This window comes from Galeopterus variegatus, unplaced genomic scaffold (assembly GCF_000696425.1).
Source record: "Galeopterus variegatus unplaced genomic scaffold, G_variegatus-3.0.2 Scaffold6549, whole genome shotgun sequence".
NCBI classification, from domain to species: Eukaryota; Metazoa; Chordata; class Mammalia; order Dermoptera; family Cynocephalidae; genus Galeopterus; species Galeopterus variegatus.
In genome coordinates this window covers 83,773-104,715 of record NW_007732660.1, presented here as the reverse complement: position 1 = coordinate 104,715, position 20,943 = coordinate 83,773, and positions in this window count along the sequence as shown.

The following is a 20,943-nucleotide window of genomic DNA, read 5'->3' as shown; positions in this document are numbered from 1 at the left end:
ATTATTTCAGTGACTCATCTTTTCTTCCCCTGTGATAAACTGCAAATTCTTCAGGTCTCATTTTCCTCTGGCCTTGTTACAGTATCCTGAACCCAGCAGGAATCGAGGAGAGCTGGCATGATGTGTGACCTCACCTGCCTTTGATCAGCATGAGACCCAGGGAAGTCACCTCCTCTCCTGGCCCTTGGTTTCCTCTTTATAAACATCAACTCTATCATCCCCATTCACCAAGAAAAATGCCTTTTTGCTCAAAATAGTTCATATTTATTTTCTTAGCTTTACAATCTCCTTGTAAAGACAAGGGCTGAACTTGATCGTTCCTACCAAAGCAAATGGAACTCTTTTTGAACAATTTACAATAAAATTTAACCCAGGGTTAAAAGCACACTCTCCTTTCCAATGAATTGGAGGAAACAGAACAAAGTTCAGAGGGAGAGAGAGGCACGTCCAACACAAGTGCCTCCCGCGAGGACCAGGTCTTGTGTTCAGCTGATTCTAACTGAACCCCAGGAGTTTGCACAGTGCTGGGTCACGTGGGGAAGAGAAGGAAGTTTAAAATATACAGGTTCTGCCATCAAGGAACTTATTCTCTAGCTGGGGACATGAAAGCCACAGTTAAAAGTTGATGACGTGTCACAATGAGACTAAGGAGTCCATAAAAATGAAGAAATCTCTGAGCTCAATGAGTCCAGGAAGACTTCCTGGAAGAGGCAAGCCCTGAGCTGGATCACTAGGGATGGAGAGAGCTGGTAAGTTCTGGTGAATCCATGAAATGAAAAATCAACAACCCTTCAACAGGGAAAAATTTAAGAAAACCAAAAAGGTTCTCTCTTCTCTTTTTCCCTTTCCCTTGCTTCTGATTAAAAACAAAAACATGCTCATGGGTATAAATTTGTAAAATAGGAAAAACCAAAAATGAATATAAACATCCTTATAATTACATTATTCAGAAATAACTATTAAAATTTTAGTGTGTTCTAGCTTTTGTTTCTGTGTTTATGCATATTTTAAAAGCATATGCATAAAATTGAAATCCTACAGGATTAAAACCTATTTTCTTCTTACATTGTGAACATTTAAACCTTTTCACTAAATATTTTCAAGACTTCATTTTAATGGCTCCTTATTATTCCATCTTTTGACCAGACCCTGATCTATTTAATCATTTCCTGTTGTTTCCAATTTTTCATTATTCTGAGTGATGCAGCAATTTGCCCTTGTTAATTAAAGCCAGGAATCATACAGGCAGAGCCTGGTTTTGTTTTATTGGTGATAAGAAAATCAAATGGCGCCATGTGGCTGCAGGACTAGCGTGCAGCAGAGGGGTGCCTCTGCAGGGGCCAAGATCTGCATCTTGTTTCTGAGGAAGATTCAAGATTGAAGAGAGAAAGAGGAGGTGCAGATGAAAATGAATTTGGGCAAAGAGGCAGGGTCTGAGTTTACAGACAGATCTTACTAGAAGTGGAATTCAACAGCAGCTGAATCGTCCCTGGGGAGACAGTTTGGGCAAGACCTTGTCTGAATTCAGACAAACCAGTAGCTGTCAGTAGGCTGACCTTTTGGAGCTCCCGCGGATCCAATATGCTCACCACTTTCCGGCCAATCTTGGTTAATCTGATTGCCACCTTAATTGAGGATGGGAATTTAAAAAGAGAGAAATGTGTCCGATTGATTTAATGTCAGGGCTTCAGTTCTTTACTAACTGTAGGCTTCCCTGGGCTTTGGTATCGCTCTTCAGGAAAATAATAGATAAAAATAAACAGAATGTTTTTCCATTCTCTGTCTCTTGGGACTGCTAACAGCAGGAAAAATTTAACCCGACCATTTTCAGGAGCCAGACAGCCTAGCTACAAACCCCAGTTCCAGCTCTAACAAGCTGGACAAACTTAGGCCAGGCACTCAAGCCCTTGTTCGCCTCAGTCTACACATCTGCAAAATGGGAATAAGGGATCCTACTTCACAGGGTTGTGGTGAAGACTAGATAAGCCAACACAAATGAGATTCTTAGAATTGTTCCTAGTACATAATAAGCACTCAATAACTGTTAGCTTTCATCATCATCATCATCATCAGTAGCATTACTATGATAATTATCACTATAATCTCTTTCCCAATTTAGGAGAAAGAAGGCAGTGTAGAATGAAATGTAAGGTCAGAGCAAGAATGACCCTTATACTTGGAGTGTGAAGCACAAACAGCTGTTAAGAAATATAAATCTAAATCCACACAGATACACCATCACCTCTCAGGTGCCCAAAGACAAAACTCTGTGGGAAAACACAAGTGAAGGAGCATCCTAACCACCATCCATCAGCAGCAGCTCTCAGGTTTTGAGCTGGTCTGTGCCAGGCACTATATATTTTTCCATTTAATCATTATAAAGTCTATGAGGTTGATAACAATTATCTTTGTTTTACAGATGGCACCAAACCTAGGCTGTAAGCCAATATGTTGACTTGTAGAAATTAAAGAACTGAGGTCTCTGCCTGCAAATACCTTGTATTGTTGATAGGTAAAAATAGAAATAAAAATATATTCCATAGGAACATGGAGCATATAATCAGGGATCATACAAATTAAATGTTACACACATGCACAGAGCAGAGTTGCTGAGGAAACTAGAGGTGGGATGGAAAGTGTTAAAGAAGACCAATTTGGAACATTATTTAAAAGAGAAGGATTCCATTGTATTATGGGGAAAAGAGGGCTTTCCCCATAGGAAAGGGTGGAAAGAAAACACTGACGTTTCATGAGTGCCTATTATTTTATGTGCCTGACTTGAGCACTTTACATTAAAAAAAAAAATCCCATGAGATTAGTATTGTTACTCTTCAGATGAGAAAACCAAAGCTCAGAGAGGTTAGTTAACTTGCCCAGGATCACACAGAGAGCAAGGAACTGAGCCAGGAACAGAGCAAGGGAGACCCTCTGACTTCAGAGCAACGGTGCATGTGGACTCGAATTGAGAGTGAATACGTCAGGCAGGGATATGAAGAAAATGTGCTCAAGCAGAAAAAGATATTTTCCAGGTTGGATGATTTCAAAAAGTCGGATATAGTGAAATCTCAACCAGCTCTATAAATTGTAACAATGTCAAGTTCCTGGTATTGATACAGGACCATATTTATGCAGGATGTTAACATTGGATGAAAGCGACAGGGAACCTCTCTGTGCATTTCTTTGCAACCACCTATGAATCTATATTTCAAAATAAAAAGTGTTTCAAAAGTTGGTATATAAAGAAGGCAACAATGCTTCCTTTAAGTAGAGGGGGTAACTGGTAGAGGACCTTGACTCTGGAGCCTGCTCCACTCATGGGGGCACAAGAGCATGCCAGGCCAGCGTCATGCCAGAGCCTCTCCCACCACCCTTTTGAGTGACCAACCAGCCCGACATGAGGTTGGTCACAACTAGAGGGAGAAATAAGAGCTGCCAACACATATACTGAGCACCCACCATGGGCCCCCCACTGTGCCAAGGGCTACCTGGTGACATGACACAGGTCTGGTTTTCAGGGCTCTTACACTCTAGTTGGAAACAAAAGATAAAATCAATAAACAAAATATAAGCAGCCTGAGTGTGCTGACGTTTCTCACAGAAAGTGTTATGTGTTATAGAGGCTCAAAGGAGGATACATGCTCCTTAGGCTGAGCTGGTCAAGGAAGACTTGGCAGTGAAAGCAGAATCTGGGCAGAGCCCTGAAGGATGCCACCTAGCAGGTGAAAGGGAGGAGGAGGGGCACACATGGAAGTAGTTGCAGAGCCTAAGCTTGCCTGTGAGTTCCTGGCAGGCACTTGGCCACTAGCACTCAGTGTAGAGCGGGCATTCAACAAATGGCTGAATAGCTTAACTAGTATTCAAAGAAGAGAATTTTTTAAGAATGATCCTCAATATTATCACTCCAAGTAGGAACTGTACCATAACGGAGGGGCACACATGGAAGTAGTTGCAGAGCCTAAGCTTGCCTGTGAGTTCCTGGCAGGCACCTGGCCACTAGCACTCAGTGTAGAGCGGGCATTCAACAAATGGCTGAATAGCTTAACTAGTATTCAAAGAAGAAAATTTTTTAAGAATGATCCTCAATATTATCACTCCAAGTAGGAACTGTACCATAATATAAATAAAGTTTTGTATTTTATAGCAGAACAGGAATTTGCCTTGGAATTCAGCAAAGCTAGGACTATGAGCAGGGACCTCAGACAGCCACCCGAGCCCTCTGCTGGTTTCCTGTCTGTGGCAGGTGGAGCGAGGTACATGGAGCTGTCACACACCAGGCTCCATGAACGTGAGCTGTTGTGTCCCCTTCACCCTATTTCGTGAGCATCTTTCCTGCTGTCGAATTGTCATTATAATTATCATTTTGCACGTGTGCTTAAAATGCCAGTGAGAAGACCCACCATAATTTACTGAACCTTTTCATATGATTTGACATTTATCTTGTTTACACTTTCAAGCTATGAAAAATGATGTTGAAAAAACTGTGTGTACCTTACAGCACTTTTCATTTTTTGGATAATTCCTTGGGATAAATTTCCAGATATGGAGTCAAAAGCTATGAATATTTCTAAGACTCAAGAACTTGAATTGTCTCTTTAGGGACAGGAAATGTCTGAGTGTACCTGGAGAGGAGAGGAGCTTCCAGGCAGCAGTCTCGTGGGTCCCACGGTTGCAAGGAAGCCCTGCCTGCCCAGATGAGGAACTCAGCCTCTATCTTGTAGATGAGGGGAGTTACGTGAGGGTATTTGGAAAGGAAGGTACAAAAAGATGAGAATGGTGTGTTAGGAAGGGTAACTGAGAGTCTGGCTCATTGAATTTGAGTTTAGAGAGATAAGAAGAAGAGAGGCCATCAAGAGCAAAAACCAAGGCATAAGAAATTAAGGACCAGAGCCAGGGTGGTGGCAAAAGTCAGCAGACAGGGAGGGCCACAGAGCCAAACGCTGAGTAAGAACCACCCACGACCATAGCTGACAGCACAGACAGGGAGAAGCCAGAAGCTTGGAGCTAGTGACAAAAATGGGCACCACCCCACCATGCCCAACGGTGCTTAAGTAGCCACACTGGTCCTGGAAACCAGATTAGAAACTGATTCCACCACTGAAGAATGACAATATTAATAATATCACATCACCAGAGTGATGTATGAGGTTCCAGCCACAAAAAACAAGGCAAATTGGGGTCAGAGTCTGAAAATTGCCCAATAAAATCAATGTGCTGAAAAGCTGATTAAAGATCTGGAGAAAACACAATAGAGAGGAGCTTTCCAGCATCAGTACTCTCTTTTCCATATGTCTACTGATCATAGGCACAGGACACACGTCACCTGATATTTATAAATAAAGGAACTCTGAGAGAAACTCAGCCAGCTGGCTGAAATGGATTTGAGTAAATAATTTAAGTGCAAACCTCACTGGCATAATTTTGAAGACCAGGTGACAACATGGCAAAATTCCTAGGATGGAGTGTTTAATGAGAAGGCTATATACTGAACTATATGCACAGTAGCACAGTAGGGAAAAACTATGAAAATTATGATTACATTGGGACAGGGGATGTGCAGAAAACAACCTGACCTCCTGGAATGTCAAACCACGCTGAACTTTCCCCTCTGTTTTCATTTCCACTAATGCTGCACGGGTATCTGCAAAGTCCCTCAGTTTTGTGTGTGCCTTCTCAGCTTCTTCATGACCTGTTTAGCACAGTCTCTCTCTCTCCCTTCACCTGTCCCCACTTTCACTCCTTCCTCCTTTCCTCAGTTTTGTTGGACAATGGCCCATTCCTACCAAATGTCTCCTGCTCCTGGCTGCTAGAGAGACATCACTAACTGAAAGAATGTCACCTGCTGTGCACCACTCACTTTCCTTCTCCACTTTGTATCCCAGCTCAGCCATCACCAACTCCTCGAGGGTTGAGTTTTAATATCATCATAAGACCCAATAATCACTGGGGGAAAACTTGGTATGAAATCATTAATAAGCTTTATTTCAGCATGCTTTGAAATTAGGAGGATGAAAGAAAAAACCATTGGCTGAGAAACACTGGCCACCAGAAGCAAGCAATGGCCTCTCATCCCACTTTAATTGACACTGTCTTCCCTGCCATGCCCAAGGCCCACGCCTCAGCGGCCTCATTTAGAAAGTGCATCTTGTACCTTTGTTTTATTTATTGCTCAACAGCGTATGGCTATTTAAATTATATAAAGTTAAAAATTCAGTTTCTTGAACACACTAGCCACGTTTTGTGTGTTCAGTAACCACACGTGGCTGACGGCTGCCACACTGGACAGCGCAGATACAGAACACTGGCACCATTGCAGAAGGTCCTCTCAGACAGGTCCAACTTAGAGCTTTAGTTTTTAGTTCAATTTCCTCCAACAAAATCGTGTTAGGTATTACTCATTTCATTTAAAATAAATATAACTTTTCCCCCATACTTGGCCAGATGCCAAAAAAAGAAAAAAAAATTAAATCTTTCTCCCATTTTCTCTTCAGCATAAAGTTTCTCACAAAGTCTGGTGGGAATAGTTTTCTGTTCAAAGATTTGGAATCCTAGAGATAAAACACACACATATATACAAACACATGCGCGCGCGCACACACACACACACACACAAACGAGCTGTCTCTTGCACTCACTCAGCTTGTTCCTGCTGGAATTTTGAGCAAAGGAGCTCATTAAAGACCCAGAAGTCATGTCATTCACTCACACATGCACGCATGCAACACAAAATGCATCAGACATAGTGGAAGGTGCGAAGAAACAGAACGTGCAAGTTCCATTGGAGTGACAGCATGCGCCCCAGCAGCCATGACAAAGTACATGTCACTTGAGTCAGAGAGCCAGGGGGCTGGGACTTGAGGCTGGAGATGTTGTTTTAGTTTGGATGCTTCCCCATGCAGACGGGCATCATAACGTGTGGGCAAAGAAGAGAAAGGAAGGCCTTCCAGACTGTGGGAACAGCAGCAGCAAAAGCTCGGAGGAGCCGAGCACAGGGATATTCTGAGAGAAGGCAGTCTGTCTACAGCAGTGTAAACAAAGCTGGAAGCATTAGGGAGGGGCCGGATGGTGAAATGCCCTCAAATGCCAGGCCAACAGGGGGGAACCGTCACTGCTACTAAATAGCAGCCACTATAACCTCTTATTGTGCTAAGAATGTGCAAGGAATCTACTTCCAGTGGATAAATGGATGGAGTGTGCCCTGACCCTCCTGGGAGGCCACTAAGAATGTGACTATCCTGGGAGAGGAGCATGACAAGGCCCTGAATTAAAAGTGTCCAGTTGGAGGTGTGACAAACTTGGGGCGTCACACTGGGTCAGTGTATGGCATAGGTGGGAAGGGGGCACATTCAGTCTCTAGCTCACAGTAAAGATCTAAGAACATAAAAAAGGAAGTCAGAAAGAAAGCAGAGGCCCCATAGCCAAGTGATGACACTGGGATCAGAGTAGAGGACAGAGACCAGCAGGGCTAAATACAGGCGAAACTCTGCCTCTCTCCCTCCCTTCACCTGTGAGGGTCACTAAACAGAGTTGGCAGCTGAGGGCAAGGGGAGGGGCTTTCTAGGGGAGACACTTAGAGACAAGGAATGGCAGAGCGCTGCAGGCAGAGCCTCATAGCATTTCCCTGGACACGCTGGGTCAGTGTGTGACACGGGTGGGCTGGGAACAGCAAGGAGCAGAGGCCCATAATCACAGACGGAGGTGAGGACCGAGGGCCCCGTGTCCCAGCAGTGTGGGGAGAGGTGAGCTTCAAGAGGGAACAACGGCCAGGAGAGGAAGGACAGTGAGAACTGCAAAGAAGGCAAAGGCAGAGGGCCCGGCCGGTGGCCTCCACTGGCGACCTGGAGAGGTTTTCTGTAGGGAGGTGACACTGGGATTTCAAACAGTGAGTTAAGTGAAGAATGACAGTGGAAGGAGGAAGGCGTAGTCTCAGCCTCAGTGACTGCTGGCTTAAGAAGCATCGTAAAACATAACATGAATCCTTTATTTGACAACGACGACAACAGGTTTCTCTGAATGAATCCGGGTAGATGTGCTGCTTGGCACATCTCACCCCTCACGGGGTGTGAGCAGAGACCACTGGCCGCTTCCAGTCCCAGAAGCACAGGCCCTTGGGCAGCTGTTTACCCCGGGCCAGGGGTGACCTTCAGAAGGGTCCTGACACCTTCTGGCTTTGACTTGTGGCCTTCAAACCTGAAATGTGTTTTGTAGCTTTGATGATAAAATTACCATTAGAGAGCACTGCTGCTATTTTATAATTCTATTGGTACCTGCTTTATAAACATTGTTCAACAGTATAAGTAGTATATTGGTTACATTTATGGAAGAAAGTGTTTTGTGGGCCTTTTAAGCCCCAGGAATCCTAATAAGTGAGAGCAAAGGGGGGGAAAGTGAATGCTGTACGTGACACTGTGAGGTGATCTGAGCTCCTCATGGGAATTCATTCACCTGAATACGTACTACTTGCACACTGAGGCATTTGTTTTTTTTCTAAGTACATGTGGACTATGGGGGATAAGAAGTATTCCAATAAATAATTCCTGCTGTCAAAGAGCCTGCAGGATAGAGTAAAATCTATCACATGAAAATAATATCAGAACCGGCCAGGTGCCAAACAAAACAAAACAATGTTGGAAATTTCTCTGGTCATTTGGTTTAAGTTTGGAGCTAAAAACTAGAAATCAGGATTTGGGATTTGGAACACATAGAGTAAAATCTATCACATGAAAATAATATCAGAACCGGCCAGGTGCCAAACAAAACAAAATGTTGGAAATTTCTCTGGTCATTTGGTTTAAGTTTGGAGCTAAAAACTAGAAATCAGGATTTGGGATTTGGAACACGTTTATGCTTTCCCCTTTCCCGAAATATGCCAGTGTCCTGTTGTGGTCACCAGGCATTCTATAAAAAGCAGGGTTACTCACCTCCATTTCCAAATGAACACAGTGTCAAATATAGAAACCAGAGGAAGCTTCATTGTTACCGAGCCAATTGATTGAGTGCAAGTGTAAGTGCTTTAAATATACAGACCAACTAACAGATTTAAGACGCAGGCTCTTAAAGGCTAAGAATCTAAGATCAATCATTCACATGCCCAAATATATCATCAGAGAGTCTGTCACAGCATGAGCGGGGTGCCAGGACACAACCCAGGCGCCATGCCCAGCGTGGCTGAGATGTAAAGCCAGGACCGGGGTGGTCGCTGTGCCAAAGGGAAATTTCAGAAGCTACGCTTTTGAAATGCAAAACGGATTCAGAAGCAAGCACTGGAATTCTGCAAAAATACAAAACGAATACTAGGTTGAGCCCTACTAGAAATGCCAAGTAGGCAGGAGGCCACACAGCACCAAGAACTTTTTTTAATGAAGCAGCTCTAGTGCGCACATGCCTTCTGGGTGTACCTGCTGGAGAAAAAAGTCCCTCAAGCAGGTGCTGCCCACCACAAGAAGCAAAAAGCAGGCTGAATGAGAGCAGCTGGAAAGAGACAGCTCCTTTAAAAGCTCCAAATGAAGAGTGCAGAATCCTTCCTCCAAAGCAGATCCTCAGGCCTCTGGAGAGGGTGGCTTTGTCACTGCTATGTTGTTATCAGAAAGGATCAGGTGACAGTATTAAAGCTCTCCTTTTAACATCAACATCAGCTAACATTTATTAAGCTCTCACTATGTGTCAGGGGCTGTTGGGAGATTTGGATGCATTTTTATTTAATCCTCCCAACAAAATTGAGGTGGGGTTTGTTGTCTCCATTTTACGGATGAAGAAAATGAGGCTTAGGGCAGTTAAGTAACATTTCCCAAGTCACATGACTGCTAAATGGGGTAGCTGGATTTGAACCCAGGCCTGTCTAACTTCAGGGTCTTTACACTTAACCCCTGGTCTGCAAAGGAGACACTGAGATTTATTCATTTCAATGTGTCATTAGGGGAAAAAAAATCCATTTAGCCAGGAAGATATAGGTCTTTGTGCACAGATGTCACAAGCCAGCACATTATTAAGAAACAGGTGAATAATAAGGCTATTAAAGGCTATGCATTCTTAGCAGAAGGACATCACTGTGGGCTGCGAGGTCACAGAAGCCCTGAGGAGGAAATGGAAAAATCGATCCTTCACACATACCCAGCCCTACTCAGCCATGGCTGTGATTATGCTAAGACGATGCTGGAGGCCAGGTAGAGCCGGGCTTTGTTTTGTCCTTTCGGGTCCTATGAGAATCAGCAATGCCAATGGCAGCACTCAAAAGACAGGCCTTTCACCCAGATGGCCCTGCTTCATGGGCTCTCTGCCCACTGCCCTGCCGTCACCATCAGCTTACCAGCTGCCAATGGGCTGCAGGTCAGCTTCCTCCACTCGCTGCTCAGCATGTAAGTTGTCCTGTGGCATGTGGGCCTGACCAGCAGCTCTCAATGAGCCCTTTCACTTGGGTGCTGGGGACCGTCTTGGGTCATGGGTAAGTGCCCTGGTGCGGGCTGGCACAGGCCCTTGGCTGTCTGCTAGCACACCCATTGCCAGCCTGCCAAACAGCCCCAGATTGTTTGCCTGCATGTTTTCTTCCTTTCCTGGGTTTCCTGTTTTATTGCAATATAATAATATGCAATAAGATGCACAGATCTTAAGAGTTCAGTACCTGGAGTTTTGACAACTGTTTTTATATTTGTGCAGCTACTACCCAAACAAGAGATCATTAATGTCTGATCTACTCACAAAATTCCCCTTTCCAGGCAATTCCCCTACCCAACCACTATTTGATATCTACCACCATAGATTTGTCTTTTCATATATTTTGACATAAGCATCTCTAAAAAAAAATTTTAGACAACTATCCACAAGGGCTCTGATGATGAAAAACAATTATATTTATGTTCTGCCATTAAAATAATGCTCACTCTACAAAGTGTGAAAAATACAAAATATTTTTTAAAAGGCAATTAAAATCATTTGTAATGCTATCACCCAGAAATAACCACTGTTGGTGTACTAGTGGGTTTCTTTCAGGGCTAGTACATATACATTGATGATAGGCTGGCTCCCTGGTGTGGCATTAGCTTTCTTTTCTTTCTTTCTTCTTTTTTTATTTTTTTGAATAAACAAAGCTTGCTGCTGCTAAGTTTGGAGTAGGCCACCTAGAGTTACTGTGTTGAGAGGCAGCTCAATCAAAAACCAACCTGCAATTCAGGGTGCCAACTCCTGTGGCTCAGTTGGAGCTGACACCTGAGTCCACACTTACTTTCTTCTGTAGAATACATCAGGCTCTCCTCTCCCCACTGGCAATCGCATGGGCCCCTCACAGACCTCCATCAAAAACCAACCTGCAATTCAGGGTGCCAACTCCTGTGGCTCAGTTGGAGCTGACACCTGAATCCACACTTACTTTCTTCTGTAGAATACATCAGGCTCTCCTCTCCCCACTGGCAATCGCATGGGCCCCTCACAGACCTCCATGTCACTGCTCAAAAGGACAATGGCTAACTCCTTGAGATTGTACCCGCCAACCCCGGGTCATTAGCACATTTGCCACTAATTCAGACCATCCCTAACATATACGTCAAATTTGGTAATCATCCCTCCAGCCACTTTCACAAAATGCAGTGACAGACATGCCCTTAATCTTATTTAAATAAACTTTTTTTCCTTAAAATAATAATACTTTAATGACATTCTTAATTTGAGTTGGAGTTTTCCAGAGATCAAAGAATATGATGATGTCGGTTTCTGAGTTTCCTTTTACAGAGACCCCTGAGCAGTAAAGTATCTAATGCGAAATTATCAACATGGTCTGATTTATGCCATCAGTGAAGGGAATGATCAACTCTGATAATGGTGCTGTGTGTGTATGTCTGAAAACTTTCTAAAAATTGTGGTAAAATATACATAAAAATGATTAATTTGGTAAATGTTAAGTCCAGTGGCATTAAATACATTCACATTGGTGTGCAAACATCACCACCATCCATCTCTAGAACTTTTTATCTTGCAAAACGAAAACTCTACCTATTAAACAACAATTCCCCATTCTCGCCTCCCCCAGCCCTGGGTAACCTTTATTCTGCCTCCCGTCTCTCTGAATTTGACTACTCTAGGTACTTCACACTAGTGAAATCATATATGTATTTGCCCTTCTGTGACTGGCTTATTTTACTCAGCATAATGTCTTCAGGGTTTATCCATTTTGTAGCATGTGTCAGGATTTCCTTCCTTTTTAAGGCTGAATAATATTTCATTATATGTGTATACCACATTTCGTTTATCCATTCATCTGTTGATGGACACTTGGGTTGCTTCTACCATTAGGCTATTGTGAATAACACTGCTATAAACATGGGTGTACAAATATCTGTTCAAGTCCCCGCTTTCAATTCTTTTGGGTGTATACCTAGAAGTGGAATTGCTGGCTCATGCGGTAATTCTACTTTTAATTATTTGAGGAGATGCCATATTGCTTTCCATAGTGGCAACACCATTTTACATTCCTACTAGCAGTACGCAAGTATCCCAACTTCTCCACATCCTTGCCAACACTTGTTATTTTCTACTTTAAATATCTGTTCAAGTCCCCGCTTTCAATTCTTTTGGGTGTATACCTAGAAGTGGAATTGCTAGCTCATGCGGTAATTCTACTTTTAATTATTTGAGGAGATGCCATATTGCTTTCCATAGTGGCGACACCATTTTACATTCCTACTAGCAGTACGCAAGTGTCCCAACTTCTCCACATCCTTGCCAACACTTGTTATTTTCTACTTTTTTGATAATAGCCATCCTAATGGGTGTGAAGTGGTAGAGCACTGTGGTTTTGATTTGTATGTCCCTAATGATTGCTGCTGAACATCTTTTATGTACTTGTTGGCCATCTGTATATCTTCTTTGGAGAAATGTCTAATCAAGTCCTTTGCTCATATTTTAATCAAGTTGTTTTTGTTTTTGAGTGTGGGTGTTCTTTATATATTCTGAATATTAATCCCTTATCTGATATATTATTTGCAAATATTTTTTCCCATTCTATAGGGTGTCTTTTTACTCTGTTGATATTGGCTCTTAGTGCATAAAAGTTTTTAATTTCAATGTTGCCCAATTGACAATAATGTTTTAAATAAGCATCCATGGGGAATAGAATAGTGTTGGAATAATACAGACCTGACTCTTTCCTTAGCTATTCCACTTAAGGAGCTGAGTGATCTTGGGCAAGACATTTAACTTCTCTAAGCCTCATTATCCTTTTCTGAAAATTGGACAGAAAATGGGAAAAGGAATAACCACCATGCAGTATTTTTGTGAAACTTGAATAAATGTAAAGCAGGAATGGTGGTCCCTAGCACTCTGAAGGCACATGACTCACCTACCCCTGCCCCAGCATACTTGTCAGCATGGGCCATCCCACTGGACAGGACACTAGGACAGACACTAAATTAACAAAGGGAGCATTATCCCTGTCTTACCAATGAGGAAACTGATTTCTAGCCAGGTTGCATAAAGAACCTGGCAGCGCCTACATTCCCACCAAGATCCTTTGAAACTCCTGCTCTGGGTGCACCACCAGCCCCTACCGTCTCAGCCATGGGACAGAACAGCCACCCCAACCCACGCCCAGAACGTAAGAGCTGGGAAACCCTTCGAGAGCATCCAATCCAATTCTCCCAATTTATGGATGGTGAAACTAAAGCTGAGGAAGGTTGAGAATCTTGCTCACATTCATACACAACAGAGCCTGCATCAGCCCTGATGGCCAACTCTCCTCTGGGGCCAGAAATGTCCTTGATAAAGCAGAAGGACAGTGCTGTCAAAGCTCAGCACCACCCACACCTCTCCAGAACACTCAGCTCTGTTCTTACCCGATAGTGTTGTCTGGGGGAGAAGAGGACATTTGTAGCAGTCCTGTGGGATAGCTTTTGCACAGTCAGCCGTGTTTACTGTATTTACCAGCAGCTAGGCCCAGGCCTGCGAGTAGCACCAGACACTTTCAGAAGATGGATGACAACCATGGGAAAACCCTGCTATTTCTTCCCTCTTCTGCCTTGTCTGTACTTAACAGCAAAGGTGTGCATACCTGCTGTGGCACACACTGCCCCTGCACTCTGACTCCATCCAGAGGCACACAAAGCTGCGTAGTGGATCATCATTTTGGCTTGGTGTTTCCAGGTAAGGAGAAGCAGAGATTTGCCTCAAAGGGCCTTTTCATCTTTCTTGTTTTGTAAAAGAACAATGCACAAATGATATGAATAGAAATCAACATAAAGATTTACCCAAAAGTACACCACTAAATGACCTCCCTTTTTGAAGAAAAAATTATGACATTTATCCTGAGCTCCCCAAACCAAGGAGGAAATATGTGAGAAGCCTCCCTGACTGCCTTGCCCATCTCAGCAGGTAGGCCCAGGGGCTTTCTCTCATGACTGGCTCCTCAAATGGGGAGGAAAAGTCAAATTGTTATCCTCTGGTACAGCCTTTACTGACACAGAATTATAACCAATACGGGAAGGCACATTAAGATGGTGAAATATTATTGCCATCACTACAGGATTCTCTCTGACCTTAGAGAAATCTCCAGCCCATCATCATTGATACCTTGGACACCAGGGCTGCTATGTATGCATGCATGTATGTATGCATGTACGACTGAATGAATAATACATATAAGTATTCTGTAGTTCAATGCAAACATTTGAGCTCTTACTATATACCAAAGTTCTAGATGCTGTGGAAATTAAAGCTGATTAAAATAGAGATTGTGTCCTCAAGAGGTTCACAGATCTATTGTGTAAAGGAATAAATGACATTCACCATGACGAATAAATGACAAAAATAACAGTAAAGTATAAGATACAGCGGGGGCCTGAAGAAGGCTTGGTGGGAGGCTGCAGAGACTGGATTTTTCCAGCATCCATCCTGTAAGCTCCTGCTCAAGAAGCATGCCTCCTGCACACGTTGTGAGAAGCTGGGAATGCACCACATTATTACAAGTAGGTCCTTTCTGAGATCTTCAGGCAAGATCATAATAAATGTTCTTGTAATTTAGGGGTTATTTTTCATGCAATTTATAAACATTATTTCAAGTATTATCTGCCTGAAAGGAAGGTTGGGACATGGAAAGAAGTCTTTCTGAATAGTTATGATCAGAGTAGAAGCTCTGCCAAGCTAAGAATCTAAGTCTCCTGATTCCTGGATGCTTGAATTTATCCGGATCCTTCCATTTGCTAATGAGAAAGTTAGCACTTGAATCTGGGAATCCTAATTCTCAGATTTATAGACAGACTACTCTGTCAGGCTAAAGGACACTGGGGTACTGAGCTTAAATGTCCATATGGGTGCCTGATGAGGACTTCATATAACCCAAGTGCTAGATGTAAAGCCACAATGAAACTATGTAAAATATACTAAAATATTCAGTTTAGAATTCTCTTGTAGTGAAATTCGCCGTCCAGTGTAAGACACTTGTAATTGCCATCAAATATAAAAAGCAGTTTTTAATCTCACATGCAACTCTGTGAATGCTTGCTTAGCAGGCAATGGAGGGAATGAACTTGAACAAGCTGCATGACCTTGGGCAAGTTATTAGACTTCTGAGTCTCAGCATCCTTGGCTCAACCATAGAAATAATAACATTCACCTCCAAAGGGTTGTTCTGAACTGAAATAATAAATAGACTGGCATAGAATAAACACTGCTAAATTTTAGTAATGTACATAAATTTAGAATAGTCTAAGGATTTAGGTAAAGATGTCACCTCTGTCCTCTGTGGTCTGAAGGATTTTCTCATCTTTCCAGTGTAGGGATGAGAGGGACATGGTCATGGACTGCCGGCCTGCAGGTGGCCCTCCAGGAAACAAGGAAGTACTCAAGGTAATCAGCATTATGATTGTCCCCTCTCAGGGCAGACACCACTGAGGCAGGCACCCAGCTTGCCAATATTACAGAAGCCCTGTTTTTATATTCATTCTATCAGACCTTTCTGACTAAGGATTTTAACAACTACAGTTTAAATATGACATATCCATCCTTGTATGCAGGGATTATCATTGTTTCTGGAAAGGGTATGGCTATGTCCCAGAAGCATCCATAAGACTTGCTTGGGTGGCAATATCACTTTTCACAGGTACAGTGTTCTGCGATGTAAATACATGTATAAAGTGTAGACATTATCTCACTTGACACCTTCACCACAGCCTCATGGGTGAGGCAGACTAATTATCCCCATTTTTCCAGGGGAGGGAATGGGCTCAGAGAAGGATGAACTGTTCAGGGTCCTGTGGCTAGAAGGCAGCTGTCTGGGACTTGGACCACTGTCCCTCCCTCGATTCTAGTCTGGCCCATACACCACACAGCTTTGCTGTCTAAGCATGAGAGATCTGCTCAGGACTGGGGCCCGCCCCACACTGCTCAGTCCCAACACCTCCTCTTATAGGCAGCAATTGCTGCATCCAGACTGCCTGGACCTGAAGATGCAGGGAAGGAGTTTTAATTCACGGACTATCACAGAAGCAGAAGCTCCTCCTGCTCTAGAAGGTTCCTTGGTCTCTGCTCTTCTCCAGGCCAAGCACTGACCAAGGACCAAATCTCTAAGAACGCTGCCAATCCAGGTATGCATGTGACTCGGCATCGGTTGGGACAGCCCCACTCTGCTTTGTCTGCCTGTGCCTCTGCAGCACACGCCCATGCTTCCTGGCTTTTCATGCCACCCTCAGTCTTGCGTTCTGTCTTCCACCCTCACCGACCTGCTGTCCTGAATCCTCTTACTCCTCATCATTTAGGCCCCCAAGGCTCATCCTGGGACCCTTCCTCTCTTTGACAAAGCAAAACAATGAAAAGGGAGGTGGGAAAGGTACCAAGAGGTAGGGGCTCCATCCAGAAGTGAGTGTCCCCAGCTTTGCTGTTGACTGGCCTGTGACAAAAGAGAAGGCATATCCTGCTCAGCAGTTCAGCCCTGTCCTCTGCATGCTCCTGCTCTTACCAAATTAACACATGTGAGTCTGTGAAGTACAGGGAGCTCTGCAAAGTCCTGTATTCTCTGGAATTTTCAGAATGTTCTGAGGACAGTGTGATGGGACAGGGGGTATCGAGTGGAGCCGGAATATCTAGGTTCAAATCCCAGACTTGGGCCGGCCTGTGGCTCACTCGGGAGAGTGCGGTGCTGATAACACCAAGGCCACGGGTTCGGATCCCATATAGGGATGGCCGGTTCGCTCACTGGCTGAGCGTGGTGCTGACAACACCAAGTCAAGGGTTAAGATCCCCTTACCGGTCATCTTTTAAAAAAAAAAAAAGACAAATCCCAGACTTATCACATCGCTGTGTGGCCACGGGCAAGTTACTAAACCTCTTGATGCCTCAGTTTTCTCAGTTCTAAAATGGGAATAGTAATACTTAACTCAGAGTTTTGGGAAGATTAAATCACATAAATGTGCTTAGAGTACTGCTTGGCACATAGCAGTGCTCAAGGAATGGAAGCTACACTACTAATAATTGTATTGTTATTCACAATACATCAAAGGCTGAAATATGTAGAGGGTCAGAGGTTACAAAGTGGTCAATTTAAAAGAGGACATCTAGCTCAGGAGCCATTCATTCCACAAGGTTTTTGAGCACCTGCTCTGGAGCAGGCAGTGTTCTCTGACCTGAAGATATAATAGGGAACAAGAGAAATGAGTTCTTGCTTTCATGGAGCTTATATTCTAGCAAGGAAAACAAACAAGAGAAACATTAGATAATGAGAAATGGCTATGCAGTGAATTAAAATAAGGTAACTGAATGCAAGTGACCAGACTGCCGCCTGAGATTGAGAAGGCAGCACCAGCTTCTCCAGGAGGCAAACTCTCAGAAGACTCAGCTCTCCACAAAAGAGAAATAATATCCACAGCTGCAAAAGGAGGCAAGAGCCTCAGTTATGTCCTGCCTTATGGCAAATCAGAAAGGCAGTCAAGAGTAGGGCCAGGGGCAATTTCACAGTGGGGAATCAGAAACCAGAAACTTGCACTTGGGCCAGACTTAATATCCTACAAACTGGTATAGTGCAGATTAAGGTGACTATATATATATATATATTTTTTTTTTTTTGTCTTTTTTCGTGACCGGCAACGGATCGCAACCCTCAGTGTCGCACCCGTACTGGACCGGGACCGGCAACGGGATCGCAACCCTCGGTGTCACATCCGCACCTCGCTCAGCCAGTGAGCGGCCGGTCTGTATGTGGGATCCGAACCCTCGGCGGGAGCGCCACCACGCTCCCAAACGGCGCACTGTAGCAGTGCGCCACCGGGCTCGCCCCCAAGGTGACTATATTTTTAAAGAAAAAAATCTAAGTTAGGCCAATATTTGTGAAATATCCCCTCTTTTTGGGTGAACTCCTCTCAGATCTTAGCATCCCCCCCAAAATGCATTTGTCCTAGGCAATTGCATTTTTTAAAAAATTTTATGGATGCTAATGAATCTTGTAAATGACTTTGCTCCTCTTAATTTTGGCCTCCAGGAAGCACAAAACTGAATTTGCAATGAGACTGACTTGTATGCATTTTTTTTCTGAAATAAATTTATTCCTAACTTATTTCTGTTTTAGAATTTCTTTGCTTTGATCTCTTTGTTTATTGTAGCACGTGTGTGTGTGTAAAACATATGCCCTGAATCTTCTTTAAAACAATTTAGATTATAATAAATTCGTAGCTCCAGGTAATTCAGTACCTATTTCAAAATCAACTATTTTTTTTTCCTTTTTGTCTTTTTTTGTGTCCGGCAACGGATCGCAACCCTGTGTCGCGCCTGTACCGGACCGGGACCGGCAACAGGATTGCAACCCTCGGTGTCGCGCCCGCACCTCGCTCAGCCTGTGAGTGGGAACTGGTCTGTATGTGGGATCCGAACCCTCGGCGGGAGCGCCGCCGCACCCCCAAGTGGCGCACTGTAGCAGTGCGCCACCAGGCCAGCCCAAAATCAACTATTTTTTATATCTGCTTATATAATCCACCTTTTACGTAGTACGGAAATTTTTTTTTTTTTTTTTTACCGGTAAGGGGATCGCAAACCTTGGCTTGGTGTCGTCCGCACCACGCTCAGCCAGTGACCACACAGGCCATCCCTATATAGGATCCGAACCCACGGCCTCGGCGCTACTAGCGCCACACTCTCCTGAGTGAGCCATGGGGCCAGCCCTGGAAATGTTTTTTTAAAAAAAGTTTCAATTTGGGCCGGCCCGGTGGCGCACTGCTATAGTGCGCCGCTTGGGAAGTGCGGCTGCGCTCCCGCCGAGGGTTCGGATCCCACATACAGAGACCGGTTCCTGCTCACTGGCTGAGTGAGGCGCGGGGGCGACACTGAGGGTTGAGATCCCGTTGCCGGTCCCGGTCCGGTGCGGGGGCGACACTGAGGGTTGCGATCCGTTGCCGGACACGGAAAAAGACAAAAAGGAAAAAAAAAAAAAGTTTCAATTCACCTCATCCTTCCCTCCACCACCGACACACACACACACACACACACACACACACACACACACCTCCTTTAAGGGGGCCAACGTCTTCGTTGCATATGCACAGTTGTAACTTGTGGTCCAAAGCTTCCTTACTCCTTATGCTACCACCTGTGGCTGCGACAACCGTCTCTTCCTCTGCTTCTCTTTATTTTCACATCACCCCCCCCTTTTCTGCACAGTGCCTCCAGCTTCATTTCCCCAAAACTAATTTAGCAAAAATCCGTCCTTTAACAGTTTAAAACCTTCAAAAGCTCTTACTGCTCACAAGGATAAGTGAAAAGTCCTTATCCTGACACCACCTCCTCATTCATCACATAATGTTCCACCTAAACTCTATCCCACCCCATGTGGTCCCTCTGGGTCCCCCGGACAGGTCTTTCCCATCTCCCTGCACTTACTCACACTGGTGCCTCCACCTGGCATGCCTTCCTCCCTTCTCTGTCCCCCAGCCCCCAGCACAGGTGCCAGCTCTCCTCTGAAGCCCTCTCAAATGGCTCCCCCTCACACTGGTCTCTTCCACTTCAAGATACTGCTGACTGACCATTTGATGAGTAACTCCATTCCACCTGGCAAAACTTTGTGCAATTTTACTGAACTTATTTTTTGTATCATTTAATTTTTTGCATGTTTTATACTTGTTTGCCCACTTAAATTCTAATCACCTTGATGAGAAGGACTTTTATCCATTTCTGCATCCCTTGTGATGCCCTATGTAGTATCATAGGTAGTTGGCACTCCACAAATACTTGAAAGCATGTGTCTATATTCCTTCAAAACACAGAGCATAAAGCAAATGACAGACAAATGGTAATATCCTCAAGAAAAAAAAACACTCATACTCCCATGACAATTCACTAAAATGCAAATGCTTAAAAAACAAAGGAAGTGTTTAGCTTCACCAGTAACAAAGAATGTAAACTAAAGTGATATAAATTTTCTAGCAAATTAGCAAAGATTGGGGGAGAAAGTCTCAATATTTAATGCTCTTGAGAGTATGGGGAGTTAGATACTCTCCTAACTGCTAGCAGGAATGTAATTGATACAAAATGAAAACAATTTGACAATCGGTAACAAGTCTTCAGAACGTTTATATACCTTGACCAACTCATTTAGAGGGTTACAGTTGAGGGAAAAATTCCAAAGCTCAGAGAAAGCTTTGGGCACCAGGTACTCCTCCAAGGGTCATAGTACAGAAACTTTATGAATACCCACAAAAATACAATAAGGGAAATATACATCCATTCAGTGGACTGTTACATGCCATTAAAAATGGCAGCCAGGGAGTTTCTAACACCTTGAGGGCAATGCTTATATTCTAATGCTAAGTGGAAAAAAATAGAACACAAAATTATGTAAAATGATTCCAACCACATCAACAAATGGATGGGAGGAAAGATATTAAACAGTAAAAGTTGTTATATTTATTTACTATAGTTTCCAGATTTTCTAGGATTTGGATGATTACCAAGAAAAAAAATTTTTTTTGAATTAAATCTTTTATT